We start from the raw sequence: 21,977 nt of genomic DNA on the forward strand, positions 1-21,977 counted from the left end.
GATGTGATGGCTGAAGTAGTCTAGTTGGAACATGAGGTGATCTTGGAAATGAAAGCTAAAACAGCCCTCGACCACCCTAGCTCAACTTTTCTGTGAGGGACAAACAAAAGACTACCTTTCTTTAAGCCATTGTTATTTGGCTGAACTGATTCCTATCTAACACAAGGCTCTAACAGTTAGTTTTTTGAGGTTTTTTTCCCCAGTGTATTTGTTTAAGGTTGTTTTTATGTTCTTATGTTGGATAGATTGACAGGTCAGAAAACTGATTTAAGTGCTAGAACGAATTACCTTTATATATGTGGAAGAAGATTATAAACCTGTAGTGAGAACATTATAAACTACAACTTGCGTCTCCCAAGTTGGTGTACTGAGTTCTGGATTATGTTTAGTTTACATTTATCACAAAGGTGTGTTCTTTGGGAGTTTCAACTTACTGTGTGAGTCCATATTGACTACTGAACTCCTTGCCATGTGGGCCAAGCACCTAGATTTCTGTGCTCTTGGCCCCAAAGGCTATCAAAATGAAAGCTGAAATTTGCTAGGAATCAGCACACATTTTTAGAAAAATGGCTTCTGTGCTCACTAACATCTCTGGGTTTCAGTTCTCCCACATCTTCAATGCTTTTAAACTATTTCTTTATGTTTTTTTCTAGAATTTTCAGTTACTTTGGGCAGGAAGATTGGTTCAAATAACCTAGCCTACAAGCCATTTTATAATATTAAAACTACTATTTTTTGCTTATTTTTTCTAAATTATTTCCATGCACATATACTACTTCTGGAATAAAAAAAAATACAAGTTATTATAAAAGTTGTAATGTTAAAAACAATGATGTGGGGACAGAGCCCCAGAAAGCAGTTTCCAGGCTCTCGGCCTCACATAGACAGGTGCTGGCTCAGGTAGTAAATGGCCATCAACTGTGATTGCATGGCCATCAGCTGTGGCTAGTTGGCCGTCAGCTGTAACCAGTGAGCCATTGACCACTAATATAACTGCTGTGGCTACCCTAGCAGAAAGAGAGAGGAGAGAAGAAGGTGAAAGAATGGGGGCTAGCAAGAAGATGGTGGCTGAGCCGGCAAGCGGAGCAATGAAGGTTGAGAATTGTGTGGCTCCTTTTTCCTGTTTCTCCAACCCAGCCACCAGAGAGAACATAGTGGTATGACTCCCCTACCTATGGCTCCGTGGGTGTTCCTTTTTGGCCTCACCATATCCTGCGTTCTTGTATGGGGAGCGGGAGCAGAGACCCCGCTGGCCTCCCCGCTCAACAAATGATTTATATCTTTAAATAGATATTCTCCATAATTTATAAGAGACTTTAATGTGAACAATATTTGACTCTCCTATGAACTGATTACTTTTTAATCTGGAGTTTAATAATAAAATATTTCATTTATTTAAAAAAATGAGGCTTTTCGGTCAAGATGGCAGAGTAGGTAAATGCTGTGCTTGCACCCTCTCATGACCACATCAAAATTACAACTAAACTACAGAACAACCATCATTAAGAATTGCCTGAAGTCTAGCTAAACCTAAGCCCTACAACTATGAACATACAAAAGAAGCCACCTCGAGACTGGAAGGAGGGGCAGAGACACAGAACAGGCTGATCCCACACCTGTGTGTGACCATTAAAAACTGGGAGGGATATCTCAGCAATGGAGGATCCCTCCGTAGGAACGAGGGGCCTCAACCCCACACTAGGCTCCCCAGCCCACGGATTCAGTGTCAGGGAGAGAAGCTCCCATAGCTTCTGGCTATGCAAACCAGCTGAGATTGTGGCTGAGTGAGACAGAGGGCAACTACAATCCCAGGTGCTGCTCTTAAAGGGCCTGTAAACGGACTTACTAACTAATGGACTCATTTGCTTTGAGCTCAAGTACTGGGGCAGTAGCTTGAAGGGTGTCAGAGACATATGGGGAGGAACTGAATTGTCTGGCTTAGGGGCGAGGGCTGGAGGGGAAGCTTTGTCCTGGAAGGAACAGCTGGAGGAAGCCATTGTTTTTTTGTTGAGCACCCCGTCCCACTCTTCTCCCCCCACCCCCGCCCTGTGCAGACGCAGGCAGCCTCCACATCCGAGTCTCCATCACCCTGGCTAACTCTCTTCCTTAGTCCCACCCTGGTGATTCTGAGACCACGCACCACCCAACTTTCGGGCACACCCAAGATGTTTCCAGTGGTTTTTTCGTACAAAGGCCTGTCTTGGCTCATGCTGTAGACTTTCCTAAAATCCCTCAAAGGTTCACAAAATCCAAACAAGCAGCATCTGGCTTATTCCAAACCTCTGGCTGAGCAACCTAAGCTCGGTACTAACAGCAGTTGGTACTGGTTCGCGGCTAGGCCTCTCAAGGCACCTCCACGCACAGCATGAATGGCGGCCATCTGTGCACTGCTTTCTGGCTCATGCCAGTGACCCCTGGCAGCCCACAGGCTGTGGCTGAACCTGGCCTGCAGCAGGTCCCCTCCCAGGAGGCCCCTCAGCTGGCACACCCAATGGCCAGCTTCAGATCAAAGCAGAGCATCATTCATCTGCCTCCAAGGATGACACACCCAAAGGGCACACTGAGCAGTTACCAGAGCCCTGCTAAAGAGAATCCTGATCTGCAGGGTCAGCACCTGTACCACAACTCTTCCACTGCAGTCACAGCCAGTCCTCACAGCCAATCAGCCTGAGGGTCAATCCCTCCACTGATGCACAAACAGCAACCAAGGCTCACCTACAACAGGAGCACACACACAACCCACACAACAGACAAACCTGGAGCACCCGGCTCTGGTGATCAAGGAGACTGAACCATTGGGCCCCACAGGACACCCACTGTACTAAGACAGGGAGACATAGCAGCCCTACCTAATACATAGAAACAGACACAGGGAGGCAGCCAAAATGGAGAGACAAAGAAACACATCCCAAATAAAAAAGCAGAGCAAAGCTTCATAAAAAGAACTAAACAAAAGGGAGACAAGCAATCTAGCAGACGCAGAGTTCAAAACACTGGTCATAAGGATGTTCAATGATCTCAGGGAGAACTTCAACAGTAGATAGGTAACATAAAAATGGAGATAGAAAGCAAAAAAAAGTCAAAAATAAAGAACACAATGAAATGAAGAATACATTAGAGGGAATCAACAGTAAAATGTATGAAACAGAGGATCAAATTAGGGATTTAGAAGATAAGGTAGCAGAAAACACCCAATCAGAATAGCAAAAAGAAAAAAATAATCCAAAAAATGAGGAGAGTTTAAGGGGCCCCTGGGACAACATAAAACATATCTACATTCGCATCATAGGGGTACCAGAAGGAGAAGTGAGAAAGCAAGGAATTGAAAACCTATTTGAAAAAATAATGATGGAAAACTTCCCTAACCTGGTGAAGGAAATGGGCATACAAATTCAGGAAGCACAGAGTCCCAAACAAGATGAACCCGAAGAGGCCAACACCGAGACATCATAATTAAAATACCAAAGGTTTAAGACAAAGAGAGACTCTTAAAAGGAGCAACAGAAAAACAGTTAGTCACCTACAAGGGAGCCCCTATAAGACATCAGCTGATTTCTCAACAGGCCAGAAGGGGATGGCATGAAATATTCAAAGTAATGAAAAGCAAGGACCTACAACCAAGATTACTCTACCCAGCAAATCTATCATTTAGAATTGAAGGAAAGGTAAAGAGATTCCCAGATTAAAAAAAAAAATCTAATGGAGTTCATCACCAGCAAATCAGTATTACAAGGAATATTAAAGGGACTTCAAGACAAAAAATAAAACAAGATAAAAAATGTAAACAATAAAATGGCAATAACTACATATCTATCAACAATTAATTTCAATTTAAATGGATTAGATGCTCTACTCAAAAGACATGGGGTGGCTGAATGGATTAGAAAACAAGACATATATATGCTGCCTACAAGAGACCCATTTCAAATCAAAAGACATACACAGACTGAAAGTAAATCGGTGAAAATGGAAACAAACAAACAAAAACTGGAATAGCAATACTTATTCCAGACAAAACAGACTTTAAAGCAAAGAGCGTAACAAGAGACAAATAGGGACCTAATAATCCCTCTGAGTATTTATCCAAAGAAACCCCAAACTGCTACATCAAGGGGACGTGTGCATCCATATGTTCACTGGAGCATTATTTACAATGCCCAACATATGATGGCAACCTGGGTGTCCCTGATTGGATGAATGGATAAAGAAGTGGTACATATACACAATGAAACATTACTCAGCCATAAAAAAATGAAATCTTACCATCTGCAACAATATGGATGGACCTAGAGGGTACTTTCCTTATTGTACCGTGTTTCCCCGAAAATAAGAACTAGCCGGACGGACCATCAGCTCTCATGCATCTTTTGGAGCAAAAATTAATATAATACCTGGTCTTAGTTTAATATAAGACCATGTCTAATATAATATAATATTAATATAATATAATACTGGGTATAATATAATAAAATATAATACCAGGGCTAATATAATATAATATAATACTGGGTCTTATATTAATTTTTGCTCCAAAAGACACATTAGAGCTGATCGTCCGGCAAGGTCTTATTTTCAGGGAAACACGGTAGTAAGTAAGTCACACAGACAAAGACAAATACTATATGATTTCACTTATAAGTGAAATCTAAAGAACAAAATAAACTAACAAACGAAACAGAAAAAAACTCATAGATAGAGAACATTTTGATAGTTACAGATGGGAGTGGCGTTAGAGGGTAGGTGAAACAGGAGAAGGAATTAAGAAGTACAAATTGGTTGTTACACAGTAGTCATAGGGTTGTAGGGTATAGCTAAGAAATATAGTCAATAATATTGTAATAACTATGTACGGTATCAGATGGGTACTAGATTTCTTGGGGTGATAGAAGCAAGGGGGGTTGGAGAGCAGGGTGAAAAAGGTAAAGGTATTAAGAAACACAGATTGATAGTTACAATTAGTCATGGGATGTAAAGTAAAACATACCAAATATAGTCAATAGTATGGTAATAACTACGTATAGTGCCAGGTGGGTACTAGATTAGTCAGGGGGATCACTTCTTAAATTATACAAATGTCTAACCACTATGCTGTACACCTGAAATTAATATAAAATAATACTGAATGTCAACTGTAATTGAGAAATTTAAAAAGGGGGGGGGAAAGTTGAAGGGAAATAAGAGGTTCAAATTTCCAGGTATAAAACAAATAAGTCATCGGGATGTAATGTACAGCATAGGGAATATAGTCAATAACATTGTGATAGCAAAAGTACTGTGTCAGATGGTTACTGGACTTACCATGGTGATCACTTCTTTAGGTATATAAATGTTGAATAACCATGGTGTACACCTGAAATTATTATTATATGTTAGCTATATTTTAATAAAAATCTTTAAAAATAAATAAAAATGAGACTATCTTTCATTGTTATTTTGAATATCATGAGTATGTTATTGTAGTGACCAGTTTTAAAACATTTCTGAATATTATTATGTATTCATTATAAATAGCCTAAGACCATCTTATAAACACTGTTTTGGCTGTTTTGATTGAAAAATATATTACTTACATTTGCATATTTGTCATACTATTTGTACAAGTATGTACTTATAATTAGAAGTATTTGTTTCACATCATATAGTAGTTTATGTTATCGTTTCCATGAATGCGCATTATTTCCTCTATTAAGTATTAAACTCCCGGAAGTTAAACTCCTGGAAGGAATCATGTTTTATACATCTTTGTATTTTATGTAGTATCCCACTCAATATTTTTGGTAGGTTAATTCTGTTTCTAAAGTTTTGAGAATGTTTGTGATATATAAAATCAAGTTTAATGATAGTTATAAGAATTATAACATACTGATATGTATTGAATAACAGGGAGACATTATTACAGCATGGTTTTCCTTCTTATACTTATTTTGTATTTCTAGTGTACTAGATACTTTACAGATTGCAAAACAGATTTTTGTGGATTTGAGATTATTCAATACCTGAATATCCAGTTGGAAGATCACCCATGTCTTTTCCACTTCCTGTCTTTTAGACATTATATTTCCCATTACACCTCCAATGAATTTGAGCTGAGGAAAAAGAAGAAACAAGTCAGGTGATGGGGCTTCCTATTAATAGCTCTAATGAAAAGTATGATAAGGAGGAGTTTTAAATTATTATTTAACATAGAATAAGGAAACACTTATATATTAACTAGATGTACCTGAGACAAGTTAATTTAAACATGTACATTCTACCGTGTTTCCCCGAAAATAAGACCTAGCCAGGCAATCAGCTCTAATGCGTATTTTGGAGCAAAAATTATCATAAGACCCGATATTATATTAATTATATTATATTATTATATTATACCTGGTCTTATATTAAAATAAGACTGGGTCTTATATTAGTTTTTGTTCCAAAAGATGCATTCGAGCTGATGGTCTGGCTAGATCTTATTTTCGGGTGAACATGGTAATGACAGTTAGTATTTTCATTCAGAGAGACCTTTGATTAAAGGGAGCCCAGATGAGACAACAAAGTAATTTTTATAGCCAGTGACCATATGCCCCAGATTTTCCAGAACAGTCCCCATTTTAAAAATTATGTCTCATTTTTACCATGAGTATCAGAAATAAGTCTTACATATTCCAACATGTCCTACATGTATCCTGATTTGTGACATAAATACGAAGATCTGACAATTAAGTTTGCGAACTTGTTGCAATGATGTTGCTAACCTTTTTTGATAACAGAGGGATTATTCATTATGAATTTGTACCAACTGGACAGTTAACCAAATTGACTATTTGGAAGTGCTGAAAAGTCTGTGTGAAAAAGTTAGACAACCTCAACTTTTTGCCAACAATTCATAGCTCTTGCATCACAATGCACCAGCTCACACGACACTGTCTGTGAGGGAGTTTCTAGCCAGTAAACAAATAATTGTATTTGAACACCTTCCCTACTCACCTGGTCTGGCCCTGAATGACTTCTTTCTTTATACAAAGATAAAGGAAATATTGAAAGGAAGACATTTTGATGACATTCAGGACATCAAGGCTAATAGGACTACAGCTCTGATGGCAATTCCAGAAAGAGTTCCAAAATAGCTTTGAAGGGTGGACTAGGCGCTGGTGTCGGTACATGGCTTCCCAAGGGGAGTACCTCAAAGGTGACCATAGTGATATTCAGCAATGAGGTAGGTAGCACTTTTTCTAGGATGAGTTTGCAAACTTAATTGTCTGACCTCATATGTCATACTATTTATAGGCACATTTATGTCACTTTTGAAGTCTCCAGGTGGACTTCATCTATGTACCCCTGATAGCCATTAAGTGGAATCTAGCAAGCACTCCACAATCCTTCCCAAGGAATTTTATGATTTTATGTAACATACAGAGTAAAACCCTCTGCTTCCTTTCTTTTGGGTGAAGGACACCACCATTCATCCAGTGGGAACCTGAGAAGCATACCTCTTCTCCCTCCCTCAGCCTCCTCATTCAGTAAGTCTTTTTTTTTTTTTTTTTTTTTAAGATTTTATTGGGGAAGGGGAACAGGACTTTATTGGGGAACAGTGTACATTTCCAGGACTTTTCTCCAAGTCAAGTTGTTGTCCTTTCAATCTTAGTTGTGGAGGGTTCTGTTCAGCTTCAAGTTGTTGTTCTTTCAGTCTTAGTTGTGGAGGGCGCAGCTCAGCTCCAGGTCCAGTTGCCGTTTTCTAGTTGCAGGGGGCAGAGCCCACCATCCCTTGCGGGACTCAAGGAATTGAACTGGCAATCTTGTGGTTGAGAGCCCACTGGGCCATGTGGGAATCGAACCTGCAGCCTTCGTAGTTAGGAGGATGGAGCTCTAACCGCCTGAGCCACCGGGCCGGCCCAGTAAGTCTCTTTCTTAATCTTGTACTGCTTCTCACCCTTCCCAGGTGGTCTCAACATTCATCCTCCAGTAAGCAGAATGGTCTTTTCTAAAAGAGCAAATGCTCTCTTTGCTTTAAAATATTGCTCAGTGACTTCCCCATTGCTGTAGCAGAAATAAACGCAAACTTCTACAGGGGTACTTAGGAATCCTAAATATGTTATTAGTCAAAGTCAAATATAACATGGAAAGGTGGCCTGAGGAGACAGGAAACTGAAGGATGTTTGCTTAAAAGCATTCAAATTTAAAAAACTATGCCAAACAAAGCATTATCTGTGGGCAAGATTCCACCTGTTGGGTGAGAGTTTTAATCCATTTCACTCACTAGCATGGTATAAACAAACCTGTTCATTACCTGGTCCCTACAAGCATCTATCCTGTTCTTCAATTATCTTCAACTATGTGGAGCTCTTCAAAATTGCCCAGCACCTTTGCCCCTGTCACTTCCTCTGTCCAGGATGTCCTACCAGTGAATCCCTACTCATTCTGAAGGCTGAAATGTTACCTTCTGGGAATTTTCCCCGTTATACCTAAACGAAGATTAGCACCTCTCTTCTGCATTCCAGAACATGTAGTTCATAGACTTTCTAGATACAGAGCTTATCTTACTGCTATAATGATGAGTTTTTATGTCTGTACCATCCAAACACACACATAGCTCACGGTGAGTGAGTAATTTATCTTGGTATCCCAGCATTGCACATAGTACCTACAGTACAGGCACTTGAAAAACATTTGCTGGCTGGAGGTATGGGTTGCTTCACTAAATAAAATGTCTGATTTAGACAGTATTTTAGAATTGTAGTTTTTAAATGTTTAGGTGCACAGAGTAGGTATGCCTGCCTGCAAAGTGTTGACAAGCAGCAGCTTCTGTCAGAAATGTTGTAACGAACAGATAAATCTTAGCTATGACTGGCATACTCATTTATGCGAACAAATGGGGCCAAAGGAGAGCGTCCTTAGATCCACCCTCTCCCCTTCCCAACCACATGCAAAGACACTGTGTGGTAATGGTCAGAAGCCTGGGCTTCCCAGCGAGACAGATACCTGGTCGAGTCCCAGCTTTCAGACCTCAGGCAAGTTACTTAATCTCTCTCTAAACCTGAACTGCTTGTTTGTAAAATGAGTATAATGGTACTTACTTCATAGGTTATTGTAAGGATTCAGTGAGATAAAATATTTAAAGGATTCTGTATAGTGTCTGGTGCAGAGTAAACACTCAACACATATTGACAATTGTAGTAGGATGGAATTTTGAGCTATTTACCTATGATTTTTCTTCCCGCTATTTTCCTCTTTCCTTATCCACCACCCAAAACTCAAGGAGACAGCCATGTGTTCACTGTCTTAGGGAAGGGACTATAACATGGTAGAAAGAAGATAAGCTTGCTCAAGTGTTCTAACTTTTATTTCTAAAAGTCCTGGAGAAGGTGAGATTGAAGTACAAAATATTATGGAGAAGGTAAAGAAGGATTTCTCCAAGACAGAAAGAAAATACCCGTAGGCTGGGGATGAAAGAGGGCAGGTCTGCAAGTAGGTCTATATTTCTAGGGAAAAAAGGAACTTAGGCTTTGCTTCCTGAGCAAAGAAGCTAGGAAGGTACAATCCCAGTGAAGGAATAATTACATGGTATGTTGGGGGGGAAAAGGGTCATAGACAACTGCCCAATAATTTGCATTCTCCAGTGCCTCATGAAACAGCAGGACAATTCCTAGGCTCCCAGGGTGTCATGTAAGCAAAAGACAATGTTTAGACCTGATCTGTAAGGGCCATGGTGTATTAGCTATGTACTGTTGCATAACATTATTACCATTTCAAAACTTAGTGGGTTAAAACAACAAACATCATCGAGGGTAAGAATTCAAGAACAGCTTAGCTGGGTGATTCTGGTTCAGGGTGTCTCATGAGGTTGACGTCAAAATGTCAGCCATGGCTGCAGTCATCAGAAGGCTTGACTCTGGCCACAGAATCCATTTCTGAGATGGCCGACGCAGAGGGCTGGCACGTTGGTGCTGGCTATTGGCAGGAGGCCTGAGCTCCTCATACGGAGAACTCAGAGCTGTTTGAGTATCCTCGCAGCATGGAGGCTGGCTTCGCCCAGAATGGGACATCCAAGAGAGCAAATCAGAGCTGGTAATGTCTTTTTTTGACATAGTCTCAGAAGTCACACACTATCACTTCCTCAGGATTCCAACTGTCACACAGACAACCCTGAGTGATATGGGAGGAAGCTACCGAAGGCTGTGAGGATAAGACGGTAAGGATCAGTGGGTACTATCTTGGAAGCTGGTTACCACACATGACAACTGGGGTGGTAACTGTCTCAGCAGCAAGCAGCATTGCCTGATTACCTGAACAGGATGCCAGTAGCTGACAACTGGGCAATGTGTAAGACACCAGAACTGAGCATAACTGGGGGTGGGAGAGGGGGGGCTTAAAAGATGGCTCTTACCTTTTCTTTCAGCCTGGTGGGATTGGAGGCACAAAATAGAATTTAAGCTATTACGGAAGGAAATGCACTATTTCTTACACATTTAAGTTTATGAATAATAATAGCAATTGCATTATTATAAATACGGGAAAATTCTACTTTTGTTATCATTTTTCCCAATCAGTTCAAGGTAACTCTAGTTTCACAAGTTGAGTAATTCTCAACCTTGGAAATCAACTGTAGAATCAACGGGGAGGTTTTAAGAAAATACCCATACACACAGCTTCTGATTTAATTGATCTGGAACAAGGCCTGGACACCACTATTTTTAAAAGCCCCTCAGATGATTCTAATATGTAACCATGGTTGACTCACTGCCTGCACTACAATCTATCGGTAAGTCCTACAGATTCCAGCATCTCCCCTTCATCTCAATGGCTACATTCTTACTTCAGGGTATCAACCATTGTTTACCTGCACTACCTCAACAGTGTAACCACCTCTAGCTCCACCTGTCTAATCCATTGCTGACACACCAGTGAAGTAAACTGATGTTATAATCTTGCCTAAAGGACTGCATTGGCTCTCCACTGCCTACAGGATAAAGTTCAAACTCCTTTAGTCCATGGTACCAAGCCATCCATGCCCTGACCCCTGCCCACACTCCAGCCTCATCCCGCTTCACTCCCACAATAGCAGTCTGTGCTCCAATCCTGTCAAACCGTCCCACTAACCAGGTAGATTATTTCAAACTTCTGGACCGTGTTGCTCTCTAGTCCTAGAATATCCTCATCTCGCCCATTCAGCCCCTACAATCACATTCTTAACTTAAGAGATTCAGTTCGTGTTATCTTCTTTTTGAAGATTTTTCTGCCTGTTCCCAGTTCCACAGTACATATGATCATTGCATTCCCACCTCTATCCCTTTCTGTCCCTCGTGAGACTGCTATCTTAGCAACTATGACATTTTCTTGAACCTGTTTAGTTGCTTGCATTCCCATCTAATAGAAAGTAAGTTCCTTAAAGGCTGAGACTTTGCTTTATTTGTCCTTGTATTTCCAGACCCATGGTTGGTACATACAGCTGCTTAATAAATATTGGCTGAATGAATAAATGAATAATTACTTCAAATGATTACTTCTAAGTAGGCTGTCCTCTTAAATAGGTTGATCATCTTCGTACAATCCTCTTTATACCAGTGATTTGCTTTTATTCAGATTATGCAAGGGTGAAAATTTTAGCTTAGTTCAAGAAAATTAACTCAATTTCTGAAGTAGGAGCTCAAATCAATGAGGTATATTTGTATTAACAATGTTTCCCCAGCTTCATTCTTAAGAAATGCACCATACGATTATATATTGCCTCCGACACCTGGGGGCAAATGATTGATAAATTATTTATGACTCAGGTTAATTATACCATGTGTAGGACACATATCAGTGCGCATTATGGTTATGGCTTATAAATAACGCTAGGTTATAGCTGTCAATCCTCTTAATGAGGAAAAGAATACAACAGGACCTTTAAAGATCCAATTATGAATCAACCACCTTTTACAGCATAAGGAAGTATAAATGGTACTTCTCTAGGTAATATATGTTTTACTCTCTAGAAAACCATATTAATATAAAAGAAAAAATTAAATCTTCAAACTTTCAGATAAAATCACACAAAAACCCCTGTGAGTTCTAAAGACATTCATTCACTCACCAAATACTTACTGAGTACCTACTATGTGCTAGCGACTGTTCTAAACTTTAGGGATGCTACTGCCTTTATAAAGAGGACTAAGCGATGGGGAAACCAGTACAATATACGAGGCTGGCAGATAAGAAGGGAGCCCAGGGCTGAACACATAGCATGTCAAAACAAATGCCACTTTGCTAGATAACTGAACAATTTTTTTTCACCAGTACCAACCCACATTTTGCAGCTGTGCTCAGGAAATTTACATTTTAGTGTGCTGGGGGACAGAAAGGGGAGAGGGCAAGTCAACAGACAATAACAACAAATGAGTAAAATATAAAGTCTGTCCAGAGAGTAGAAAGTTCTGTAAGAGAAATAAGCAGGGAAAAGACAAGAGAAGTGTGGCAGGATAGAGGTACAATTTTAAACAGAAAGGCTCACTGAAAAGGTGGCATTTCGGTGAAGAGCTGAAGGAAGGAGGGGAATGGATGGTGGATACAGTTGGTAGAAGAGCATTCCAGCACAGGAAACAAACAGCAAATCAGACAGAGGTCCAGACATGGGCATATGCCTGGAGCTTTCATGGAAAAGCAGGGAAGCCAGTGGCCAGAATGGCTAGAGCAGGGAGTGTGGAAAATAAATAATAAATACCGTGTTTCCCCGAAAATTAGACCGGGTCTCATATTAATTTTTGCTCCATTAGGACTTATTTTCAGGGGATGTCGTAGTTTTTCATGTACAACAATCTACATTTATTCAATTACAGTCATGTCATCTTCTTCTGGAACATCGCCATAACATACTAAATGCATCCGTCTGGCTGAGATCTTAACTGGGGCTTATTTTGGGGGTAGGTCTTATTTTTGGGGAAACATGGCAGTATAGATTCGATTACAGAGGTAATCCAGGGGAGGAAACGGGGCAGGATCAGAATTTGTATGGCAGTGCTTTTCTACAAACTAACAGGCCCAATGCTCTCTTTTTACAACAAAAAGTTTGTACTCTTCCCTAACTAACCTGAAATTAAACTCACAGACAATACAAACGATCTACACACCTAAACTTCAAAAAAACCAATATAATGTCGAACTTGTAACATAAATGAAAGTAATATGTAATCAAATAATATCTATTTCAATATATAAATGTTCAGACATGAACACTGTAAAAGATAAAATGAAGTACATCACTTATGTAGAATCACTATAAATGTGACAGCTACAAACGCAGATTGATAAAGGAGTATTCTCTTGGAAACTCAAATGCCACAGATGGTGATATCGATATAGGCTCTGGCAATATTTTCCAAAATAGCAAATCTCCGGTAAAATTCTGAACAGAATACTACCTTCCCTCAGTTTACATGATAGTTGAATTTCTGGAAAAGCAAGTGTACATTAAAACCATGCAAAAAATATTTTGTAGGTTCCAGGCTCAGATCATGATAAACAGGTTTTTCACCTTCAAGAATGTCCAAAACATTCATTCAAAAGTCATGCAGAAAACACACAAGGGGACTTTCTGTGGTGATGAGGCTTGATGGTTGTGGTGATTGCATAGGTGTAGACATTTGTCAAAAACTCACCAAGCTGTACTCTTAAAATGGTGCATTTTATTTTACATAAATTAAAGCTCAAAACTGATTTTGAAAGAAGTCATGCAGAATGAGAGACAATTCTTTATAGTGGGAATTTGGGGGATGGGAAGCCACTAGGGGGTTTGGGGCAGAGGAGTGATGTGGTCTGACATGTTCTAGGAGGATTGTTATGACCTTTGGGGCAGAGGCAGGAAAGAGCTGAAGCAGAGAGACCAGTTAGAAGGCTATCACAAAAGGCAGATGAGAGGCGACAGTGGCTTGGCTAGCAGCAAAGAGGTCATTATCAGATGTAATCAGAAAAGACCTCTTTAAGTTTCCAACAGAGCCCCCCGAGGACATGTAGAAAACAGAAAGAGCTCAAAAATTTTTTATTAGGTTAAAAGAAGTCAAGAGTAGTAATTTTCAATATTCTTAACAATACTGCATTATTGAAAGCAATTAAAAAAAACACTTTGGGGTTTTAGCCGTGTCATTTTATAGCTAAAAATAATGAAACATTATTTTCTGGTGAGACGAAATTCAACAAAAATGTTTTCTAAAAAACTGTACGACAAAAATGTATATTTCTTACCTAAGTAAAATATTTTTATCTTGGCTATTTCTTTGATAATTCAGATATTCCAGTACCTTAAGCTCAGTGTAAGGAACATCAGTTTGTCATTTAAGAGTTTTTGTAAGTGAAGACATTTAGGAGATTATGCTGGATTTGTTTTAAAACTAGAACCCATTAAATTGAATTTTTAAAACTCTGAGATCATAGATAATTTATGATTTGTCTTGTTCTCTTAAAATTGGAGGATAGTTAATTGAGGGTTCTGGTTAGTTGATCGCAGGAACAGTGAAGTTTTATAATTAGTGTTCAAATCTGTCCCTTAAAAATGTCAGGAAAGTATTTATGAATGAAATGATTTCTGAGGTTCGCTTCAGTATAATCCAGTGGGGAGAGAGAGTATAAGGGATTTAGATGAAACAAGATTTGCCCTATGCCGATAATTGTAAAAGTCATGGTGATTCATTTCACTATTCTCTTTACTTTTGCATAATTTTAAAATTTTCCATAACAAAAATTTTTTTTAAATCCAGGGCCTGGAATTCACTCAATATTTGTTGAATAACTGCTATGTGCGGGACTTTTACTAGGAGCTTGGGAGAGATTTATTAGCTATGAGGATAAGATCTCTAGGAGCTCACATCCTAGATAAATAAACAAACAATTACAAAGCAATGTAAGGACTATAATATTGTAAAATGTATAAAGTGCTATAGGGGCAAAGAAGGAGTGATTAATTCTGCCTGGTGAAATCATAGAATCTTCGCAGAGGATTGATGTTCAGATTGGACCCTGAAGGTTAAACAGGCTTTTTCTGGGACAGAAAGGGGTTAGGAAGCTTCCACAGAAAAGGCAACATAACTCTGAAAAATGGTCATATTTAGGCATAAAGAAAAAGGTTGTCAGAGAGTAAATAATATTTGTATTTTTCTTGCCAGTACCTAAAACAGTGAATAATAATCTACTGGGTGCTCAAAATGATTCTACTGAATAAATTTACTATTTGAAAGAGAGACAGGAGGGAAAATAGCATACAGTAGTAGTGTTTTAAACTCAAGGAAGGAGACGACCAACAGAAAGGGAAAAAATATTGGCAAATCAAATATCTTACAGGGGTCTAGTATCTAGAATATATAAAGAACTCTAACAACAAAAAGACAAAGAATCCAACTAAAAAATGGGCAAAGGACTTGAATAGACATTTCTCTCAAGATACACAAATGGCCAACAAGCATTTTTAAAGATGCTCAACATCAATAGTCATTTGAAAAATGAAAATCAAAACCACAATGAGGTACCACTCACACCCACTAGGATGGCTGAAAATTAAAAAAAAAAAAAAAATTATTTAAGGAAAATAGCAAGTGTTGGAAAGGGTATGCAGAAATTGGGACCCTTGTAAAATGCTGGTGAGAACATAAAATGGTGCAACCACCATGGAAAACCGTTTGGTTACTCCTCAAAAAGTTAAAGATAGAATTATTATATGAGCTCGCAATAATTACTCCAAATACATGTACATGAATGTTCATAACAGCACTATATGCAACAGCCAAAAGGTGGAAACAGCCCAACTGTCCACTGATGAATGGATAAACAAAATGCAGTATGTACACACAAGGGACTATTATTCAGCTGTAAAAAAGGAAGGAAAATTCTGACACATGCTACAACATGGATGAACCTTAAGGATATTAGGCTTAGTGGAATAAGCCAGTCACAAAAAGACAAATACTGTATGATTCCACTTATATTAGCTATCTACAGTCATCAAATGCATAGAAACAGAAAGTAAAATCGTGGTTACCAGGGGCTGAGGGGAGTGGGGAAAGGGCAGTTGTTTAATGAAGATAGATGTTCAGTTTTGCAAGATGAAAACGTTCTGGAGATCTGTTCCACAAAAATGTGAAGACAGTTAACACTAGCAAACTGTACATTTAAAACAGTTAAGATGATACATTTTATGTTATATGTTTTTTACCATAATTTTTTTTTAAAGGCAAGACACTACTCAACATAACAGTGAACACTGGAACAAAAAAAATTCTAAATCCAAGATAATAGTTATTTCTGGAGAGGAAGGAAAGGACTACAAGCGCATCTCAATTTATTTGCAATGTTTTGTCACTTAAATAAAATCTGAGGCAAATATGGTAAAATATCAAGATTTGAAATAAACAAAAAAAAATTTACACTAAATGAAAGAGGCACGACACAAGTGGTCACATATTGTATGGTTCCATTGATAAGAAATATCCAGAATAGCTAAATCCATAGGGACAGAACACAAACTGGCGTTGTCAGGGGTTGGGGGGATGGAGGAGTGGGGAGCAACTATGTAACGGAGTACGGACTTTCCTTTCAGGGTCATGAAAATGTTTTTGAACTAGACAGAGCTGGTAGTTGCACAATATTTTTAATGTACTAAATACCACTGAGTGTTCACTTTAAAATAGTTAATTTTATGCCATGTCAATTTCACCTCAATTTAAAACTAAAAAAAACGAAGGAAGGGGAGAATTTCAAGAAGGAAGGGTATTTATAGAAACAGTCAAACGCCACAGAAAAGTAGAGTAGGATTTAAATTAAGAGGTCATTAGATCTGGGAAGTAGAAGGTCCCTTTAGGAGAAATGTGCCAGGAGTCAGGTGGTTGTGGATCGCAAACGATGGGACTGTACAGCAGCTTGGGGGAGTCTTGAGCATTTTGTCGGGTAAGGGGAGTCCGTGGAGACGTAAAGACTGAAGATAGATAAAGAAGAAATATTTGAACAGGAAGAATAGGAAGAGTTAAATACAGACAGGGTCAACGGGGAAGGCTTAGCCTCAGAAAGGATTAGGAATCCTAATATTGGAGAGAAGCAAATAAATATAGGGGTAAATTTGTGATTTCCAAATTTTACTTGGAAAAGGAAGCAACTGAGTTGATACTTGGTAACTCCTATTTTCTCTAGGAAAGAAGAAGCAGGGTGTAGGGCTTCAGGTGCCATAGGAGCTGACCAAGAATGAAGAAAAGGACCGCCTGGGCAGCTTTCCGGCTGCAGTGTAAATCATAAATGTCTCCCCCTCTACACATACAAATCCAAATATGAAAAGTTTCATTGTTAAAAACATTGCATAATTAATAGTGTCTCACAAATTGCTCATCAAAAATAAAACCACTGCATGGTACCATCTGTATGACACATGATTCTGGGTTTGTGACATATTAAGAATATACTTACAATAGTCTTTATGTAACATGCAACAAAAAGATCAGCCAGGGATAACTGGAGGAAGAGAGCAAATTGAAATCTACTGAAGAGACATTAAACATCAAACATTCAACTAAGAAAAGGAAATGAAAGACCTCTAGGAGACAAGTTACTATTAAATAAAGATATAAGCAAATGTTTCACTAGAATTTTGAAAAATGGAACTACTTAAAAACAGGTAAGGAGAGGGTATATAATAATTGCCTTGATAAATTACATAGCTTATTTATTTGAAAAAGAAGGAAAATATATACCTTAAAGTTTAAAATATTTTTAAAGTTTACTTTTAAAATGTAACTGGTAGAGCATATTAAAAGGAAATTTTAAAATAATTTTAAAACCCTGAAAGCTTGTTAGTTCCAAGTTGAGAAAAATGAGTAACTAGCTATTAACAGTAAATGACTTTGAACAAATTTTCAACTACGTACAGGATAAACTTGAATCTGACTACAAAATGGGCATCTTGAAATGTGACAGTCACTGACAAAGCAAGATAATCATCTGCTGATTTCACTGAAACAAAACATGCATGTAAGGGGCCTTGTGGAATTCTATGGACATTAAAACATTGTTGCATAATGTGATAAGTCTCAGAAATGAAATTTCCTTGTATAGATTTTAGTTTAGACTTAAATGTCTCCCTAACAGCACCAATTATTATGTTGGACTATAGGCTGAATAACAGAGGCTCAAAGAAATCTTAGCCTCATAGTGGCCTATGCAGAAAAATGAAATGCAAAGTTTTTTACAGAATAGTGAATGTGATAAAAAGTCAAAATCACATTGATACTTTAACTCAGTCATAAAGAATGAAATCTTACCATTTGCAGCAATATGGATGGACCTAAAGAACATTATGCTGAGTGAAATAAGTCAGACAGAGAAAGACAAATACCATATGATCTCACTTATATGTGGAATCTAAAGAAGAGAACAAGTGAATGAACTAATCAGAAACAAACAGTTTTGGAGAATTAGAGGAAAAACTGAGGGTTGCTAGATGGGGTGGGGGGGATGAGGGAGAAGGTGAGGAAATTAGAGAGCACAGTCAGTAACCACAAGATTGCCACGGGGATACGAAAGTCAATTTGGGGAACATAATCAATAATGTAAAGATTTTGTAGGGTATCCAATGAATACTTGTCTTATTAAGGAGACCACTTCAGTGATGGTGTAGATGCCTGATCACAGCGCTGTACACCTGAAGCTGAACAATAATGAGTGTCAACTATAATTTAACTTACATATATATATATATATATATACACACATATGTATAAATAAATATATATATAGTCACAAGAAGTGGAGTACAGCATTAGGAATTGAGACAGTGGAAATGTAATGGCTGTATGTGATGTCAGAGGGGTAGTAGATTACGGGAGGGGGGTTATCACTTTGTGAGGAGTATAAATGACAAATGTCTACTACATTGTTTTGTACACCTGAAACTAAAAAAAAAAAAAAATTACATTGGTACTTTAAATACAATTCTTTTAACTGTGGAGAATATACCTAAAATAAAATTTACCATTTTAACCATTTTTAAGTATACAGTTCAGTGACATGAAGTCCATTCATTGTGAAACCATCACCACTATCCAGCCCTTTTTCATCATCCCAAGCAATACAATTTATTTATGCATAAAATTTACATATTTATTAAGGAAAAATCACATATAAAATGTACCTTCTTAACCACTTTTAAGTGTGCAGTTCAGCAATGTTAAGTATATTCACATTGTTGTGAAACCGATCTCCAGAACGTTTCCATCTTGCAAATTGAAACTCTATACACATTAAACAATTGCCCTTTCTCCCTACCCCCAACCCCTGGTAAGCACCATTCTACTTTGTTTCTATAAATGTGACTATTTTAGATACCTCATGTAAATGGAATCACAATTTATTTATTTTTTCCCTATTTTTCATTGAAAAATAATTGACATCACTGTATAAGGCATACAGCATGATGGTTTCATTTATATATATTGTGAAATGATTGCCACAATAGATTCAGCTAATATCCATCATCTCAAAGAGATACACTAAAAAGAAAAAAAAGAAACAAATGTTTTCTCCTTGTGAGAATTCTTAGGATTTATTCTCTTAACAACTTTCCTATAAGTCATACAGCAGTGTTAACTATCATCATCATGTTGCACATTACATCCCTAGTACTTATTTGTCTTATAACTGGAAATTTTTACCTTTTGTTGACCTCTTTCCAACTCCACCTACTCCACCCTATGAATTTGGTGGGTTTTTTTTTAAGATTCCACATATAAATGAGATCATACAGTATTTGTTTTCATACACAATTTATTTTTAACCTAACATATTAGCAGTTACTGAATGAAAGGGGTTTTCTGCTTGCTTTGTTCTGGGGCTTTTTGCTGATAGTTGGGCCTGAGCCCAGTCAATATGGATGAATTATATGTTGTAATCATATTTCACAGCCCTTGGTAATGATCCATTCCTGAATGCAGAAACTAAATGTCATCATGTTGAAGCATCACTAATTAGATGCTCAGGTAGTACTTGACTTTGAAGTTATTTATAAAATATTAATTTTTCTTTGAATGTTAAATGAAACAGCATAAAAAATACGAGATACAAAATTGGAAGAAGAGGGTTGATTTAATTACCACATTGTCCTGCAGTTAGTATTTAATAGTATACTACAGTATTTAGCTTTTGTTGTGTAACACTCTGAAGTTTTCATTGAGTGGAGAGCCTCCTGGGTTTTAGTTCCAGTTCTGCCACCTATATGACCTTTGGCAAATAATTTAATTTCTCTAAACTTAGGCATTATTATCTCCACTAGTATTCTAATCATAAATAAAGATGGAGATAATAATACCTGGCTTATCTACTTTAGGGTAGAGTTATGAGAATGAACAGAGTATTACATGCAAAGAGCTCAGAAAAAATTAGCTTTAGAAACATACATTATTAAAGAAATTTCATCCTTTCCAAACTTCTCTCCATTTTTATATGCCTTTCTCTTACTAATCTTATGCTACCCAGACTAAAGGATATGCTCCTTTATTCCCTCTGTATTCTATTAGATTACATATTTCAACAACAAACTCACAGGTTAAAAAATGGTCAACAGCTCTTTTGCTGTGAGTAGGTTTAGGAATGAAGGAGTAAGGGATGCCAGGAATAAACCAGAGAAGAATTTCCCTCCCTTCTTTCTTATTCACTCTCCCATAACTTCCCAGCTAGTATGAATCCTTTAGTTGGGAGTACAGAGAGCACTGAGGTATGTAGAATGAAATGACAAGTTAATATTAGAAGTGCTACTTAGGGAGAATCTCAAAATGGTTTGAATCTTCATCTGTAGTTTCACTTAAATTACACCAGGTATAAAAGCATTGTGACTCAGTGGTTTATGCAAACAAGCTGGAAACTCAGGACCTGTGGGTTCTGGCCATGTGTCTGACATTTGTTTTTTACAAGTGAGCTAGTCATGTTCACTCCCATGTTTTAGTTTTTTATCTATTAATGAGAACAATGATGCCAAATTATTTCCCAGGGTTATAAGAAAAAAGAAAAATTCACTAAGAGCCAAGAGCTATAATGCCATGAAAGCTGTAATAAGGTAGCTTTTAGGAGAGAACAGATGTGAAAATACTACACAAGTTAAATTTTCTATACAGATATAAAGTATTACTTTTACCTGAGCTAGAGGGGAAAGGAATACTGTGAATATGAAACAGACAGATAATCCTGAAACCTCTCTTTGATTATTAGTTTTAAACTCCCACTCAAACCTTCAAAACATTACTAAGATGAGAAATTTTTGAAAATGGTATTCAGCTTTCTTCTCATCCTTCAAGTGGTAAAAAAGTAAAAGGCCGGGGAATCATTCATTTTTTGTTTGATGAACCAGTTCTTATTTTGTGTTTTCTATGAGGAAGTGTAATGTGTAGTATACTAATTCTGAAACACACCTTGTTAAGACAGCACTGGGTGGCTTTCATAGAAGACGGACGAAACTGAGCCTTGGAGAGGTTAAGTGACTTGCCCAGAGTTAAGAAATGGAGTGGGTTTTTGAACCTGTATCTCTCACACTTCAGAACCCATGCTCTTTATAATAGCCCTATTCTGCTTCAGGAAATGCAGGATTTATCTATGGAATAAATGTCAATCAAACCTGTCCTGAAAAATTACGAGGAAGTCAAGTTGTTCCAGGGATTCTCCCCATCTCTCCCATGGCCACGAGTTATATCATGACATCTCTACATCTCTCTGCATGCCTGCTTAACACTCCTTTCTTGACTAACCAGATTCTTCTCTCTCTACTCTCTCGCAAGGCTTCAGTCGACCAAATCCCAAACTCTAACTCGTGGCATTCAGCTTCTGCCCTTGCTGCTTAATGATTTATTCTCTTAGGTTTCTTAGTTCAGAATCCTAACTGTGAGAATTGATTGTTCCAGACCATGTTCCTACACTAGGCCACAGGTTGCTGGCCAGTCTACATAGACTGGTTAGCTTGGGTCAAGTGCCCAAACCCCCAGCTGTGGCCAAGCATGGGCAGG

The 21,977-nt window shown here is 37.9% G+C and overlaps 1 long non-coding RNA gene across 3 annotated transcripts in view; it reads right to left on the bottom strand.

Moving 5' to 3' along the window:
- The window catches only part of LOC141573191 (uncharacterized), an 82,636-nt gene that overhangs the window by 58,594 nt on the left and 2,065 nt on the right, over positions 1 to 21,977 (bottom strand). For all 3 annotated transcript variants that reach the window (XR_012498865.1, XR_012498866.1, XR_012498864.1), the window contains exons 2-3: positions 5,997 to 6,086; positions 5,299 to 5,350 (exon numbers count right to left, since the gene is read on the bottom strand). This is a non-coding gene — a long non-coding RNA (uncharacterized LOC141573191). The remainder of the gene's footprint in view (positions 1 to 5,298; positions 5,351 to 5,996; positions 6,087 to 21,977) is intronic.

Source organism: Rhinolophus sinicus, linkage group LG09 (assembly GCF_036562045.2).
Source record: "Rhinolophus sinicus isolate RSC01 linkage group LG09, ASM3656204v1, whole genome shotgun sequence".
Classification (NCBI taxonomy): domain Eukaryota; kingdom Metazoa; phylum Chordata; class Mammalia; order Chiroptera; family Rhinolophidae; genus Rhinolophus; species Rhinolophus sinicus.